The sequence below is a fragment of the Capra hircus genome, chromosome 12 (genome assembly GCF_001704415.2).
Source record: "Capra hircus breed San Clemente chromosome 12, ASM170441v1, whole genome shotgun sequence".
Lineage (NCBI taxonomy): Eukaryota > Metazoa > Chordata > Mammalia > Artiodactyla > Bovidae > Capra > Capra hircus.
In genome coordinates, this window is record NC_030819.1 from 62,246,348 (window position 1) to 62,264,076 (window position 17,729).

Consider the following 17,729-nt stretch of genomic DNA (forward strand, 5'->3'; position numbering starts at 1 on the left):
TGAGGTGGATCAATGCTGGATTTTTATGTGACTTCTGCCATTAATCCTAAAGTCTGCTCATTTGAAACTCTTTTCTGGATGTCTGATTTGTTTATCCAGGGCCATTTTCTTTGAGAACCTCTAAGCTTCAATTTTTGCTTCCCCAGTCTCATTAGACTGTTCAAAACTCAACTCAGATTCTCAGCATTTTGGTGACTGTTTTCTATTTTGCTTCTCAGCCTCTCAATCCTGCCTTTCTTATAGCCCAACAAATATCTCAAAGGGAAAGGCACCACAGGATACTCAAATTATTGTATCTTTAAATGTATTCATTTAAAAATTCTCTCTAACTTTCCTAATTATTTCAGATTAACTCTGTAAAACACTGCTCTTCAACAAGCCATGCCACTAAGGTCAGGTGCACAAGTTCCAGAGATTTTTTTCTTTTCTTTTTTTTTTTAAACTTTTTTTTTTTACTTTATTTTACTTTATAATACTGTATTGGTTTTGCCATACATTGACATGAATCCACCGCGGGTGTACATGCGATACCAAACATGAACCCCCCCTCCCACCTCCCTCCCCACAACATCCCTCCGGGTCATCCCCGTGCACCCGCCCCAAGCATGCTCAGAGGTTTTTTCAATGAGAAGATTGTACTAGGTTTATTGTTGTATTCCCAATACCTTCTTCAATACTTGATACATGGAAGTGCTTAGAAATTTTTTCAGTGAATGAAAATGCATGAGAGAAGTGTAAAATAGACACATCCTTGGGATTTTTTGATCTGATTAAATAGCTAAGACTTAGTCAAAAGCTTTCTAATGCTTTAATTAGAGCATTAAATTTAATTGCTAATTAGCTTAATTAATTAGCTTAATTAGATTTAATTGTTGAATTAATTCCAACATATCTAATAGAGTCTTTCTCTATGACTTGAATTCTCTTTTATCTTTTCCACCCCCTGTAAAACATTTGGAACCCATTCTACAATTTATCCCTTAGTCTTATATTGTCTTAATAGTATGCTTGATGTTATAATCTGGGAGATATATTTGTCTTCTTAGCATAAGGTAACTCTAGAAAACAGGCTGTGTTATATTTCTACTACATTCTTCAAGGTACCTCAAGCAATGCTGAATACATTCGTGGCATATGATAATTTCTTCTTTACAATATAAAGTAATCAAAGTTAAAATGCTGTATTCTAAGCTCCAGGGATTCGAATGACATGTGTTGCAACGTATATTTTTTAAATTAAAATAATCTTGGATGTGTATATTTTTGATGTGTAGTGGTTTTTAGTAGGCTGCTTTCAGAGCCCTGTGTTTATGAACAAGTGCCCCAACACTCCATTGGTGTCATTCCTAGTGGCCACCATGGCCTGACAAGAGGAGGACAGAATGATTGTGGTTAAAAAATAAGGAGCTCTGTTTATTGCATGCTTAATATATGACAGATACCATGGTTATTATTTTAATTAATTGCCTCATTGTATCTTCATAATAACCCAACTCAAATCTATTATTGTTATCCCGATTTTAGAGGAAACTGAGGCAGGAAAAGGTTAAGTCACTTCCCTAAGGTTATAGAGCTAGTGAGTGGAGGAACTTAGATAGTGATTGTGGTAGAATGTGGCCTAAGAAAAACATGTTACACTCTTCTACTCTCCACTTCAGACTCTCCAGTCCCTGGTCTGATAATGAAAGAGAAGCAGGGAGATACGTATGATTCAGTTTATTGTCTCATTGCCCTCAGTATAGAAGCACTGAGAGGAAGGGAAGAAATTCTTATTTGAAAGTTCTTTCACCCTAGGCATATATACTTGTCTGTAGTAAAAGACATTTTACAGTAAACAGAATTTGGTTCAAAAATACGTTCCTTTAATTTTCTGGGTTCTCTTGTTTCTTCATTTTTCACTGGAAAATTTTGCTGTACTCAAGAAGTATAAGGGGACACGTATGCATATGGCTGGTTCATGTTGATGTGTGGCAGAAACCAACAAAATATTGTAAAGCAATTATCTTTCAATTAAAAATAAATAATTTTTAAATATATGGATAAAGTATTGAAAGTATCAGAGAAGAACCCTTAAAGTACTTAATGGGATGAAAATGTTGTTCTGTAAGGACAGAATGAAACATTAGGCTTCTTGAGTTGGGAAGAATAAATGCTAAATGAATGTCCTCAAAGTCTAGAAAATCACAGAAGTTATTTTTTGGATGAAAAAAGAATAAAATATATGAAGAATAATGTTTGTAATATATGAACTGTTTAGAAGGAGGAAAAATAACAGGTTTCATCCAGAAGAATTGAGAACCAGTTAGCTAGATGCAAATGACAGAGAAGTTCATTTTCCCAGAAATTCAAAATTGGAAAAATGAAGATTGTGATGGTTTCTCTTTTTATTGGATTAATTATGAGAAAAGAGGAAAGAGAAAGAGTCAGGGACATCTCTGTTTCAGATTGAAAGAGATTAATAATGTCCTGCCAATAATCAGAAATTTAACAGATAAATTTGTTGGGCACAAAATTTAGGTATTGCAACTAGAAAGCTTTAGTGTGTGTGTGTGTGTGTGTGTGTGTGTGTGTGTGTGTGTGTGTGTGTATTTGTGCACGCGCATGCAGTCCAAACCGGGTAATGCATAGCTTCATGATATTTCTGGTTATAAACTCTAGGCACTTCAGGAGCACGGATTATAAGAGAAAAATTCAGCGCTGGTCTGCTTAAGTTGAGATAACACTGGCCTTTAAATCAACTGATGGTCAATAGCAGATTAAGACAGTGAAGAGGAGCAGAAGACCATACTGAGGAGTTGTTAAGTCTTTTAAGCTTGCTTTATTCCATCTCTGAACATTAGTGTAAATTTCACAAATGATTGTATGTCAAAAGGAAGCTTTGGAATTTAACTTCAATGAAATTTACTGACAGACATTTTTATTCAATATAACTTCTGTAATTTTTCTCAGAGTGCTACAAGAGACAAGTTCAAGCACTTCAGAACAATGGAGAAGGACAAAGGGAGCAAGACTCTTCCTTGCATTCTCAGGTATGTAAGGTTTCTAGACTCATGAGTATTCTGCTTGCCCTTTTATAGGCGAATTTAGGTTTTAATCACCTATAGTCCAACTAATGAACACAGTAATCTGGGCTGAATACAGTGGAAATTCACATGTCTTGATTTTCAACACAGCCTAACGTTGTAGCTATTTTAGAATCAGCATCTTCACCATGAATTCCAGTTAAGGAAAGGTAGGTAAATGTTAGTCTCTACCACTCTGGCTTCCCAATTTTGTGATGTGCAGGAAGTCCAGGATGCTTTCGAGTTATTTAATGAAATTTTAAATATTCTCCAAAAGCACTGGAGTTGTTTCTCCTAAGATTCTGTGAGAAACTGATGAAGGAATATGTTTTTATTTTCTTCCTAACTGGTTTCTTAAAGGTAGATATTTGACCACCATCATAATTATAATTATCTGCTATATTACTCTTTTAATACTTTCCATAACAAAATAGATAACTAATGAGTACCTATTGTATGGCACAAGGAACTCTACTCGATGCTCTCTGTTGATCTAAATGGGAATAATTTCCAAAACAGAGGAGATATATGTATATGTATAGCTGACTCACTGTGCTGTATAGTAGAAGCTAACAAAATATTGCAAAGCAACTATACCCCAATAAAAGTTAATGAAAAAATACTTTCAACAGTCCTGTGAGGTAGGTATTTTTGTGTCCTTGTTAGAGCTGTGCATACTTATGTCTGGGAAATTTAAGAAACTTACTCCAAGTCAGAGTTGGGATTCGAATTCAATTCAAAATCTCTGTTTTCAGTCCCTATACTGTATTGATTTTTGTCTTCTGTCCTCTTCTTATAAAATAAACGTGGGAAAAGGTCAGTTTTCATTCCAATCCCAAAGAAAGGCAATGCCAAATTATGCTCAAACTACCGCCTAATAGCACTCATCTCACACACTAGTAAAGTAATGCTCAAAATTCTCCAAGCCAGACTTCATGGTTCACGTAAACAGTGAACTTCCAGATGTTCAAGCTGGTTTTAGAAAAGGCAGAGGAACCAGAGATCAAATTGCCAACATCCACTGGATCATGGATAAAGCAAGAGAGTTCCAGACAAACATCTACTTCTGCTTTATTGACTATACCAAAGTCTTTGACTGTGTGGATCACAACAAACTGGAAAATTTTGAAAGAGATGGGAATACCAGACCACCTGACCTGCCTCTTGAGAAATCTGTATGCAGGTCAGGAAGCAACAGTTAGAACTGGACATGGAACAACAGACTGGTTCCAAATAGGAAAAGGAGTACATCAAGGCTGTATATTGTCACCCTACTTATTTAACTTCTATGCAGAGTACATCATGAGAAACTGTGGGCTGGAAGAAGCATAAGTTGGAATCAAGATTGCCGGGAGAAATATCAATAGCCTCAGATATGCAGATGACACCACCCTTATGGCAGAAAGTGAAGAGGAACTAAAAAGCCTCTTGAAAGTGAAACAGGAGAGTGAAAAAGTTAGCTTAAAGTTCAACATTCAGAAAACGAAGATCATGGCATCTGGTCCCACCACTTCATGGAAGATAGATGGGGAAACAGTGGAAACAGTGACAAATTTCATTTTTGGGGGTTCCAAAATCACTGCAGATGGTGATTGTAGCCATGAAGTTAAAAGACGCTTACTCCTTGGAAGGAAAGTTATGACCAACCTAGATAGCATATTGAAAAGCAGAGACATTACTTTGCCAACAAAGGTCTGTCTAGTCAAGGCTATGGTTTTTCCAGTAGTCATGTATGGATGTGAGAGTTGGACTATAAAGAAAGCTGAGTGCTGAAGAATTGATGCTTTTGAACTGTGGTGTTGGAGAAGACTTTTGAGAGTCCCTTGGACTGCAAGGAGAGCCAACCAGTCCATCTTAAAGGAGACCAGTCCTGGGTGTTCATTGGAAGGAGTGATGCTGAAGCTGAAACTCCAATACTGTGGCCACCTCATGTGAAGAGCTGACTCATTGGAAAAGACCCTGATACTGGGAGGGATTGGAGGCAGGAGAAGAAGGGGACGACAGAGGATGAAATGGCTGGATAGCATCACTGACTCGATGGACATGAGTTTGAGTGAATTCTGGGAGTCGGTATGGACAGGGAGGCCTGGAGTGCTGTGATTCATGGGGTCACAAAGAGTCGGACACGACTGAGCAACTGAACTGAACTGAACTGAAAAAGATAAATAGAATATTTCATTAGATATGAAAGTTAAAGTTGCTCAGTCGTATCTGATGCTTTGCGACCCCATGCACTGTATAGTCCATGAAATTCTCCAGGCCAGAACACTGAAGTGGATAACCTTTCCCTTCTTCAGGGGATCTTCCCAACCCAGGGATTGAACGCAAGTCTCCCACATTGCAGGCAGATTCTTTACCAGCTGAGATATAATTATATATTTATACTTGAAATATTATCTTACTGCCTGCATACACATACCACATGCAATACGCATGCAAACACAATAAGTATCATGGCAATGTTGTTGCTCGGTCGCTCAATCATGTCCAATTCTCTGTGACCCTATGGACTGCAGCATGCCAGACTTCCTGTTCTTCATCATCTCCTGGAGCTTGCTCAAACTCATGTCTGTTGAGTGGGTGATGCCATCCAACCATCTTGTCCTCTGTCATCCCTTTCTCCTCCTGCCTTTTGTCTTTCCCAGCATCAGGGTCTTTTCCAATAAGTCCGCTCTTCACACAGGCAGTATTAAATATTATTTTTCTGGGCATTTGAATGTTATTAAAACTGGCTTTTGGATATGTTTATAAGGCAAGATTTATAAGTTTCAGAGATGAAAATTTTTAGATCTTCATTTATTGCCCATGGACTTTCGGGCTTGGTGAAAATATACACTACGGAAAATTTCTGCAAGTCCAGCAGAAATCAGCTTTGTGGGGATAGACCGGATAGAAAAATTAATGGAGAGTGTAAAGCCACTGCAGACTCCTTGGATTACTAGCGGATTCGAAAATGAACAGGTATTTGCATGAACAGTAGTTTGACTGCTTATTATATTTTGCCCTCTTCCCTGGTCACATTACATGATGTAACCAAATGAATCAGAAATTGGATCTCTATGGGGAAATGTGGGTGACCACAATTCCTTGCTAGTCACTACTTCTCCCAGTGAGCTATTCCAACATTCCCTGGAATCATTCTGGAAATCAACCAGAATGTAATATTTGTTAAGGAAGTTTGCTAAAATGCTTGCAAATAGAGCATAAAGTGCTGATCTGAGTTCTGTTTCAGGGACTTCCACTCCTGACATCCAAGTAACCTTCTGAATTGGAGCCTACTTTTGTCTTAGAGTTCTGCTTCTTGTCCTCCCTTCAGAAATTACTGTTATCTCCAAGACGTTAGTGTTTTTTCTCAGGGGCACCACTATCTTAAAATCTACTGTCTGTAAGACTTTGAGACCTGGTCTTTATCCACTTTGTCTGGTTTATGCATGCCTGCATTTATGAAACAGAACTGATCCAGTTGATGGGATTTACTCATGAACGAGGGATGGAACTGATACATCTACCTCTTGCTACTCTTACAGTGCATGGTAGTTTAAAACATTTTGGTTTTATTAGATAAAACTTACTGCGTCAGTTATAACTTCCAGTACAGTATTAAAAAGGAGTGATGAAGATTTATTTCTAGTTCTAGTTTATTGAGAGTTTTCTTTTTCTTTTTTTGAAATAACAAATGAGTGTTAGATTTTGTCAAATGCTTTTTTGTGTGCATCTAATGATATGCTCCTGTGATTTGAATTAAATTAATTGATTTTCAAATGTTGAACCAACCTTATATATCTGAAACAGTTCCCAGTTAATGTGGTGTTCTTTTTATGCATTTGATTTGATTTGCTAATGTTTCGTTGAGAGTTTTTGCAGCTATGTTCATGAAAGTTAATGATCTGTAGTTTTCTTTTCTTATAATATCTTTGTCTGGTTTTGGTATTCATATAATGCTGGAATCACAGAATGAGTTAGAAAGGATCTCTTCTGCTTCTGTTCTCTGAAAAGATTGTGGAAAATTGATATAATTTCTCTTTTTATGTATTTGGTAGAATTCACTAGTGAACCCATCTCATTCTCGTGCTTTCTGTTTTAGACACTTGTTAATTACTAATTCAATTTATTTCACAGATACTGGCCTATTCATATTATTTATTTATTTTTTTGTGAGTCTGAGAAACTTGTGTCTTTCAAGGAACTTGTCCGTTTCATCTAGGTTATCAAATTTGTGGGCATAGTGTTCTTTGCTGTATTCTTTTATTATTATTTTAACATGCATGGAATCTGCATTGATTTCCTTCTTTAATTTTGGATATTAGTCTTTTTCCTTCCCACTCTCTCTTTTTTTGGGGTCTTAGTTAAACTGACTAGTGGCTGATCAATTTTATGGATTTGCCACCCCCCCAAAACCAATGTTTGATATTGTAGATTTTCTCTATTGATTTTTAAAAAAATTTATTGATTCTGTTCTACTTTTTGTTGTTTATATTCTTCTGCTTATTTGAACTTAATCTGCTCTTCTTTTTCCAGTTTCTTTAAGTAAAAACTTAGAATATTGATTTTATACCTTTCTTCATTTCTAATATAGAAATTCAGTGCTGTAATTTCCCACTGAGCATTGCTTTTACTGCAAACTACAAATTTTAAAAAGCCATACTTTCATTTTCATTTAGTTAAAAATAGTTTAAATGTTTCTAATGATTTCTTCCTTGACCCATAGGTTATTTAAAAGTATATTGTTGCTGTTTTCTACCCGTCTTTCTGTTATTGATTTCTAACTTAATAAATACCACTGTGGTCTGTGAGTACGTAATATAAGATTTCTATTCTTTTATATTTGTTTAATTGTGAATTATGGCCCAGAATGTAGCCCATCTAGGTGAATGTCCCATGTGAACTTGAGAAGAATGTGTTTTATGCTTTTGTTCAATGAAGCAATCTATAAGTGTTAATTACATCCATCTGATGGATGGTTTGCTGTGTCCAGCTATGTCTTTACTCATTTCCTGCCTGCTGGATCTGTCCATTTCTGATAGAGAGGTGTTGAAATCTCTGTTTATCATAGTGGATTCATCTGTTTCTCCTTGCAGTTCTCTCCGGTTTTGCCTCATATAGTTTCCTGCTCATCCATGTTAAAGATTGTTATGTCTTCTTAGAGAATTGATTCTTTTATCATTATGTTATATCTTTAGCCCTGATAACTTGCCTTGCTTTGTAGTCTTCTCTGACACTTACTTTTTTATAACCTGTTTCATAGTGCCTAAAAATGGAAAACTATTGCCTCTAGGAGTTATTGTGAGATTTACTGGACTAATGAAATTAGAGCACTTAAAACAGTGACTAATGTGTCATAAACATGCAAAAGTGCTCCCCATTATTATCAATAAAGTGCCTATTACAATGTGGGTCCTCAAGGATAGCTATTACTTTATATTTTAGCTCACAGAAATATTTTCATAAAATCCTTATTCATTAATTTCTCAAGTGAGTTATGTCAGTGATGTAGGCAAAGATCATAGAGAAGGAGGGATCAGATTCTGTACAGACTTTGAAGTTATAACTGATTTATTATAAGGTATGAGAGGAGCCACGGATGTCTCCAAGCTTTTAAACTTTGAGTACCAGAGTGAACAATATTGCATTTTCTGAGATGAAGAACACAAAGCAGATGGGGTTTTTCAGAGGAAAACAAAAGTTCTGTTTTTATTGTTTAAATTTCAGAGGACTATTTGAAATCCATTAACTAGTAAAATTGGAGAAGGAAATGGCAACCCACTCCAGCCTTATTGCCTGAAGAATCCTATGGACAGAGGAGCCTGGGAGGCTACAGTCCATGGGGTGTCACAAGCAGTCAGACATGACTGAGGGACTAACACTTCTATGACTAGTAAGTTGGATACAGCAAAGTTGAGCATGTAATTGACCATTTCAACCAGGATACTTTGAGAGTGACAGGACTATTAACTGGTAGGAATCTAAGACAGTATACTAAATTTGAACTTTCCCTGGTGAGTTGTCACCTTAGATACCAAAATCTAGAATTAAAGGGGAAGAGTAAGCCTAGAGATATGTGTGGAAGTAAACAGGGTATAGCAAGTGTTAAACAGTAAGACCAATGAAATCACGCCAATGAGTAGGTAGTGAGAATATATAAAACTGACAAGAGGCATGAAGATCAAGAACTGAACTATGGCTGGTTGACAATATAACAGAAATAAGGACTATTGTGAAGGAGATTTGAAACCTAGAATACCAAGTTATATAAGATAGCAATGGTGAAATTAAATCTAGAGTAAAAATCTGTCCTTTTGCTTAGGTTACTTACATTCTATAAGTGAGAAAAAAGAACACTTCGGGTAAAAACATTAATTTTTTTTAGTTAATTTAAAGTTTTTAAAATCAAAGTACATATTTGGTAAAAAAAAAAGAAGTCATATACTACTATATATTAACACAAATCAATACAAATCGGAAGCCTCCTTCTATATTATTTTATATGACTTAGGCTTCCTCTGAAAGAGCAATTATTTTGAACTTTTTCTCTGACTTTTACTTTATATTTCTAAATATTAGGTGTTATGTGAGTATAATAGCACTTAACCTCATAGGAATGTTGAGAAGATTAAATACAGTAATACATGTAAACTGCAAGGACCAAATGTGTTAGCTGTTACTTTTTATTTTTAATTTACAGTTATGGAAGAAAAGGCTAAGTAAAATGGTTACACTGCTTAATTTCTATTGATACTAGAGAAAAATACTCTTGACACATATTTACCATCAAGACAAAAACTTTCACATCATAAGGATATGATCGCTTGGCAAATGGACTGAATAATGGCCTGTTTCTCAATGGGATCTTAATAATGGTTAAATCACAATAGCGGTTGAAGAAAACGTTATGAGGCTGCTTTAAAAAGTTAACCCTAATTTGTTAGGTTTAGCAAAATGAAGAGTTTGAAAACTCCACTGTTCTTACCAAAGGAAATAAATGGAATATGTTAAAGCACTGCAGACTCTGGGTATTTGAGAGCTCTAAAGATCAGTTTTGGTGTGTACCATAGTTGATTTAGCATGGAAGAGTGTTTTCCAGCACTGGTATTTCTTGCTCTCTTTATTCTTTTTCATCTCTGTACGTAAGACTGTGTGTGCTCAGTCACTTCAGCCATGTCCAACTCTTTGCAACCCCATGGACTTTGCAGCCTATCACACTCCTCTCTCCATAGGATTCTCCAGGCAAGCATACTGGAGTGGATTGCCATGCCCTCCAGGGGATCTTCCTGACCCAGTGATTGAACCACATCTCTAATGCCTCCTGGACTGGCAGGCAGGTTCTTTACCACTAGAGCCACCTGTGACATCCATAGGTCTATTGAACTATAAATAGAAAGTTTAAAAAAAAGTAATGTAATCAACAGATTTCCTAATTCACTTGGATTTGCTTTCATAGTTGTAGGATCAAATTTTTACCAAGTCTGAAGAACTTGGTCAGTTCAAAATACATTAACTTTGTCTCAGAAATTTGCCTTTTTTTCAGTATTCCTTTTAGGAAAAGCTACCAGTGATAGTAATTCTGTTTTAATTCTGAAATTTGCATTTACCATAGTGTTGGTAAATTATGTCAAATTTAGCTCAGTGGAATTAGATTTATTTATTAGATGTGTTCTTATTCCAAACTTAGACTGGTCAAGGAGTAAAAGACAAGAAATAGGAATATAGAAAAGTTTCCTCTTTGAACAGCAATGCCAGGAGAAAATGTCAACCCACTCCAGTATTCTTGCCTGGGAAATCCCATGGACAGAGGAGCCTGGTGGGCTATGGTCTATGGGGTCACGAAGAGTAGGACATGATTGAGCACACACACCAGACAGTCTCTTTTGTTGTTCTCTGGAAGAGGTTCCTTCTTGTTTTTATATGTTTACTTCTATGTGGACAGTAGCACTCGTATTAATCACAGACTTCAGTGCCCAAAAGCAAAATGGTTTATATAGCCGATAGGTTATTATACTGGACTTTGGGAATGTAAGTTCATTAATTTTGAACCACTGAGTACTGTAGGTGAATATCATGCCCCAGATTATCAATTTAGCTTCTTGGCTGTCTCAACTGTGGAACCCAAACTTAACTATAAACTAAAGCAAAAATATAAAGCAAAAAAGGCCACTAAGAAGTCAGAACTATATTTGCAAAGTCCTAGGACTAAACCTCACATTTTTCTTCTACAGGCTCCCATTCAGGGATTATATCAATGAACTTGTTTTAGACATGAGGATTGTGTGATGTAATGGAGAAACTTTCAGAGGTCAAAATGATAAGGGTTAGTGAAGGGAGGAAAAAAATCATGCTAAGTTAACAGAACTATAAAAGTACAGATGTTTTGCACTATGAAGTGAAAGAGTACATCTGTGTATCTAAAATTTTGATGCATCTCATTCTAGAAAAGAATGTTAATTTATGCTTAAATGAGAATTAATAATTATTAGGACATTGCTGTGAAGTAGCTAGGGTTTTTAGAACCAAAAGAACGCTGTTCTAGCCACCTTACCTTTCTCCAAACAAGAACTACGTGATAGACAAGCTGGACACTTCTTATTTCCTGGCCATGCCATGTTCTTTCATGGTTTCATGGGTTTGTTTACTCTGAATTCCTTTTGTGGAAGTTGGTCTCTATTTCCTGAACCTCTGCACATCTCTTGGAGATCAGCAGAAACCATTTTATCTGATACTCTTCTTCCTCACTCTCCTCTGACAGAAAGTGTATCTAACATTAAACTTAGTTAATGCAACCAGCCTCAGTTCAGTTCAGTTCAGTCGCTCAGTCGTGTCTGACTCTTTGTGACCCCATGAATCACAGCACGCCAGGCCTCCCTGTCCATCACCAACTCCCAGAGTTCACTCAAACTCATGTCCATTGAGTCAGTGATGCCATCCAGCCATCTCAGCCTCTGTCGTCCCCTTCTCCTCCTGCCCCCAACCCCTCCCAGCATCAGAGTCTTTTCCAGTGAGTCAACTCTTCACGTGAGGTGGCCAAAGTATTGGAGTTTCAACTTCAGCAACTGGCCTACCCGAATTTAAAAATTTATGAATCTAATTCTGAGTCTTGCTTTAATATAAAGAAAAGTAGGAAAAAAACTAACTTAAAATAATGTGTATTTTGATTGAAAATGTTTGGGCATAAAAACACAGGAAGAGATAATGAAAAATCGGATATTTCTGATATTTAAAATGGATATGTTTAAGAAAAATGAGGTTCACAAGCCAATCTGTATAAGTACAGGAAGTGAAAGAACAAAGGTATGAATATAATGAGCATGAACTCTTACAATAAGCAATACATACTAGGTGTGAATACAACTAGCAAGCAAACTATTACAATAAGTAATACATGCTAAGTGTGAATATAATACCATGAAAACGATTTTAATAAGTAATACATACTTATTTGCATATCATCAGAAAACAAGGGACATGACCTTCATTGAATTACTGGTAGCATACCCAGACTAACTACCAACAATAGAACCAGTGTAAATAAGAAGGTATAATATTCTTGAAACTAAGTTGGGTCTTATTTATCAGTATATTGTCAAAACTGTTCCCTGATTTATGATGTAGGGGAGAAGTGTGGCTTTCTTAAATTAGCATTCCATCTAACTTGAACTTCCACTTGGGAGGCATACATTTAGTCAGTGGTACTTGAAAGATCATGGAAGACAGGTCCTTTGATACGCAACTGGCAGTACATTGGAAAAATAAGCAGCAATACAAGGAACTGTAAGAAGTTACATAGTCAACATCTGGGCAAGTATCAGAAATGAAAACAACAGGCAACTCAACATAGTTTTATAGTCATTGTTTGAGTTTGCAAGTAAATTTGAAAACAATATAAAAATATAAGGTAGCTATTATGTTCGGAGAAGGCAATGGCACCCCACTCCAGTACTCTTGCCTGGAAAATCCCATGGACGGAGGTCGCTGAGGGTCAGACACGACTGAGCGACTTCACTTTCTCTTTTCACTTTCATGCATTGGAGAAGGAAATGGCAACCCACTCCAGTGTTCTTGCCTGGAGAATCCCGGGACGGGGGAGCCTGGTGGGCTGCTGTCTATGGGGTTGCAGAGTCGGACACGACTGAAGTGACTTAGCAGCAGCAGCAGCTATTATGTGAAATATTTTTAAGCTGCATTTGTTAGCAACATTTAACAAGAGCCCTGTATTTCATGTGCTTTGCTCATTTAACAGTGCTGATCTGTTAAAGGAGATCTCAAGTCTTCTTAGATATCAATTTGCAGTCGTCTCATCGCTTTCCAGTGAATGCACCAGAGCTCTGAAACCTCGCCTACCTAGACAGTCTCTGTCGGGTGTGGTTGTATGTGGGTGCCCCAGCAACCCCGTGGGCATTTTCAGCAAAACCATTTCCTGAAACAATTAAAAATGTGCATTAAATAATCAGTAGTGCTGTTCTCTGACTGGAAGCTTTTCGCAGTTCTGTGAAATATTCCATTCAACAACATGATTGATCTTCAATAAAGTCTTCCAGTTTGACTTTGATAGATAACATGAAGGAAGAAAGCTCCAAAATGTGAAAATAAAGGAAATTCTTTATTAAAAATCTTATTACATCCCCCTTACAATGTAATGAAATAGTTTTTATGTGTGCTTAAGAGCATAAATTTGTGAATCCTAATGAAAATATTCATAGTTATTGTACTTCAGAATCCTCACTTCATTTAGAAACATGAAGTTTCTAATTTTTTATATAGAACTCTACATCACAATGTTTAGGGAAACTTAGTTTTTCTGAGCTGAGATATAACATTGCTTGATAAGCCCTGATGTCCCTAGAATATGAGAGGCAGGGCTCATGGGCAAAAAATGCTATATATTTTGTTATATATGTAATGTATGATGTTAAATGTTATGATATTGTTATTATTAGTAGTAATAGTAGTATTAAGAAGAGTAGAGTCAAGAGTGGAAATTAGCTAAGTCTTCATTAGAAATGAAATCCGGAGAGGAATTATACTGTGGAAGAAAACACTGGATAGGATTCAAAGGATGGGGAAAAGTCCTTGATTAGGAGAGATGTATTCCCTCAGCTTTACTGAGATATAATTAACATATAACATTGTGTAAATTTAATTTGTACAGGGTGTTGATTTGATTTGATAAACATATATTTTAAAATAGTTATCACCATATTAATTAGCTAACATCTTCATCATGACACATAATTACCTTTTTTTTTTTCTTTATAGTGAGAACATTAAAGATCTACTCTGGGAGGGATTTCTTAAACCATCATTTACTCATGAAGCAATTCTCATAAATATACTTTTTTTGGTTGAAGATTTTTCTTGTGCACATTCAATTTTCAAAAATATTTCTAAAGGAATTACATGAAATACAGTGTTTTGTTGTGTTGGTTGTAGGTAGCATGCCAAAGCTATTCTATTCCAAGACAAAAAGAAATTTTCAGTGAAGGATGTAAGTAGGTAGCGGATTTTAACCCAGTTGATAAATCAGCAACTTTTTTTTTTGATGCATAATCTCCTACAGGTCTGTACAAATTGTGTGGATCTGTAAAGGAGAAGGCAATGGCACCCCACTCCAGTGCTCTTGCCTGGAAAATCCCATGGACGGAGGAGCCTGGTAGGCTGTAGTCCATGGGGTCGCTAAGAGTCAGACATGACTGAAGTGACTTAGCAGCAGCAGCAGTAAAGCCTTAAGATGAGGGGAGGTGGTGGGGAAGTGGCTGGCTCCAGTTGAAATAGCCCTGTATGTTATTCCTGCCAAATTTCCGCAGCTTTGTAGCTAATGAAAACACCGACTAATCTGATTGGTATACATCCCTGTTTCCTTCCATCTTGCTAACACATATTTTCCACAGAAGCGTCTTAATGTGATTCATAGTTCCTTCAGGTAGTATGTGTAAAAACATCAGTTAACTGGATTGCATGTGTAGACATACACAGGTATTCAGAATGGAGCATTTGGAGCAGACCATTTGCTTTCCAGTTCACTTAGGTGGAATTAATATACATAAATTCCCAATACATGAAGAGTCATTATACCAGAAAGATCTAGAAGAGATCAACCAAATCAACTCCAGTTTTTCTCTCTGTATATATTGTACCCACAGGCAACTCAATTCTGATTTAATGTCTTTTCTCTTTCTGTGTAGAGGAGCTAATCTGATAGGTTATAAATTGTAAATGCCCAGCTTGCATGTTAATTTTTCATGGTCATGAGAAAACTATTAACATTATTGAATGATTGGCAAGTATCTTCAAGGGATTTGGAATTTTTAAACATGAAGGAAGCCTTGAGGAAAGATTTAACTAACATTTTATTAAATCTGTGGAATTATTCAATTTAAGGTTGTCCCTTGGTAAAAGCTGTGAGTAGGAGGCATTTGCTTCTAGAGAAATAACCTATTGCCTTTCTCTTCCCTTTACAGCTCCTTGCTCTCCCTTCATTCATTTCAATGAATTAATTTCCTCTTATTTTCTGGGTAGCCCCCATCATCAAAATCTGTACTCAGTTGTACATCAAGGTGTGACACACTCATAAAGCTCTAAAGTTTTCTTCTTTCCAGAGTGATCCCATGTTAATAATTGTAGCCAAACACTTTGGGGTGGGGGGCTCATTATGAGCTGCAGAATAAGGGAGAGTAATTGAAACCAGCTACTGTGAAAGACTATCCATGGAAATCAAGTCCTAAGAAATTTTCTAAAAGAGGATTCCATGTTCATATGTTTGGGAAAGATCATTTATTCCTTTGTTGGAAATTCAAAATTCCCTTTAGGATAGAAAAGACTCTGAGAAGTTTTATGAAAAAAGATTCTTTAATTCTGCTTAACACTGCATTTGGAGATTGTATTTAATCATGAAAGTCACCTTTCAATCATTTGTTTCTATATCATCTATTCATAATTATCAGAATCATTGGGTCATAGTATACATTACTGGAAATACTGGTTTAGTGGTTTTGCCTATTACCTCTGAACTCACACCACATGAGCCCCTTTTCACACTGACATTCCCAGGATAGACTGTGTCCTTATGACCAATGATCTTTTCCACAGAGAACAGAGAGAATAAATTTACATTATTTACAAGTAAGAAGACTTTTCTGACACTGGTCATAATTTATACTTTGAATGCATCATCTGGAAAAGCTCTGAGAACTTCAGAATAAAAGATGAGTTTTAATCTCTTTGGGCCATTTTGAGGTACGAAATATTGTGTTGTGCTTATCACATGAGCCCCAGTAGATGCACTGGAAAGATCCAAAAGTTTGTTGCAGAGAGTGTTTATGTCACTGGACTGTATTTGCGTTTTTAATGCTCAGATAAGTACTGTGTTCCTCTGCATTATTTTACCACAGTATTTATCATCATCTAATGACTATGCCAAAGCCTTTGACTGTGTGGATCCCAATAAACTGTGGAAAATTCTGAAAGAGATGGGAATACCAGACCACCTGACTTGCCTCTTGAGAAACCCTTATGCAGGTCAGGAAGGAACAGTTAGAACTGGACATGGAACAACAGACAGGTTCCAAATAGGAAAAGGAGTACGTCAAGGCTGTATATTGTCACCCTGCTTATTTAACTTCTATGCAGAGTACATCATGAGAAACGCTGGGCTGGAAGAAGCACAAGCTGGAATCAAGATTGCTGGGAGAAATCTCAATAACCTCAGATATGCAGATGACACCACCCTTATGGCAGAAAGTGAAGAGGAACTCAAAAGCCTCTTGATGAAAGTGAAAGAGGAGAGCGAAAAAGTTGGCTTAAAGCTCAGCATTCAGAAAACGAAGATCATGGCGTCTGGTCCCATCACTTCATGGGAATTAGATGGGGAAAAAGTGGAAACAGTGTCAGACTTTATTTTGGGAGGCTCCCAAATCACTGCAGATGGCGATTGCAGCCATGAAATTAAAAGATGCTTACTCCTTGGAAGGAAAGTGACCAATTGAAAAGCAGAGACATTACTTTGCCAACAAAGGTCCATCTAGTCAAGGCTATGGTATTTCCAGTGGTCATGTATGGATGTGAGAGTTGGACTGTGAAGAAAGCTGAGTGCCGAAGAATTGATGCTTTTGAACTGTGGTGTTGGAGAAGACTCTTGAGAGTCCCTTGGACTGCAGGGAGATCCAACCAGTCCATCTTAAAGGAGATCAGTCCTGGGTGTACATTGGAAGGAGTGATGCTAAAGCTGAAACTCCAGTACTTTGGCCACCTCATGGGAAGAGTTGACTCATTGGAAAAGACTCTGATGCTGGGAGGGATTGGGGGCAGGAGGAGAAGGGGACAACAGAGGATGAGATGGCTGGATGGCATCACCGACTCAATGGACATGAGTTTGAGTGAACTCTGGGAGTTGGTGATGGACAGGGAGGTCTGGCGTGCTGTGATTCATGGGGTCGCAAAAAGTCGGACACAACTGAGCAGCTGAACTGAACGTATTGTAATTATTATTTTTGTCACTTCCCCATCCCTCAACTGAAATGTAACTTCCATGAGGACAGGGAATTTTGTTTTCTTTTAAAAATTTATTTTTTATTGAAGGATAATTGATTTACAGAATTTTGCTGTTTTCTGTCAAACCCCAACATGAATCAGGCATAGGTATACATATATCCCCTCTCTTTTGAGACTCCCTCCCATCTT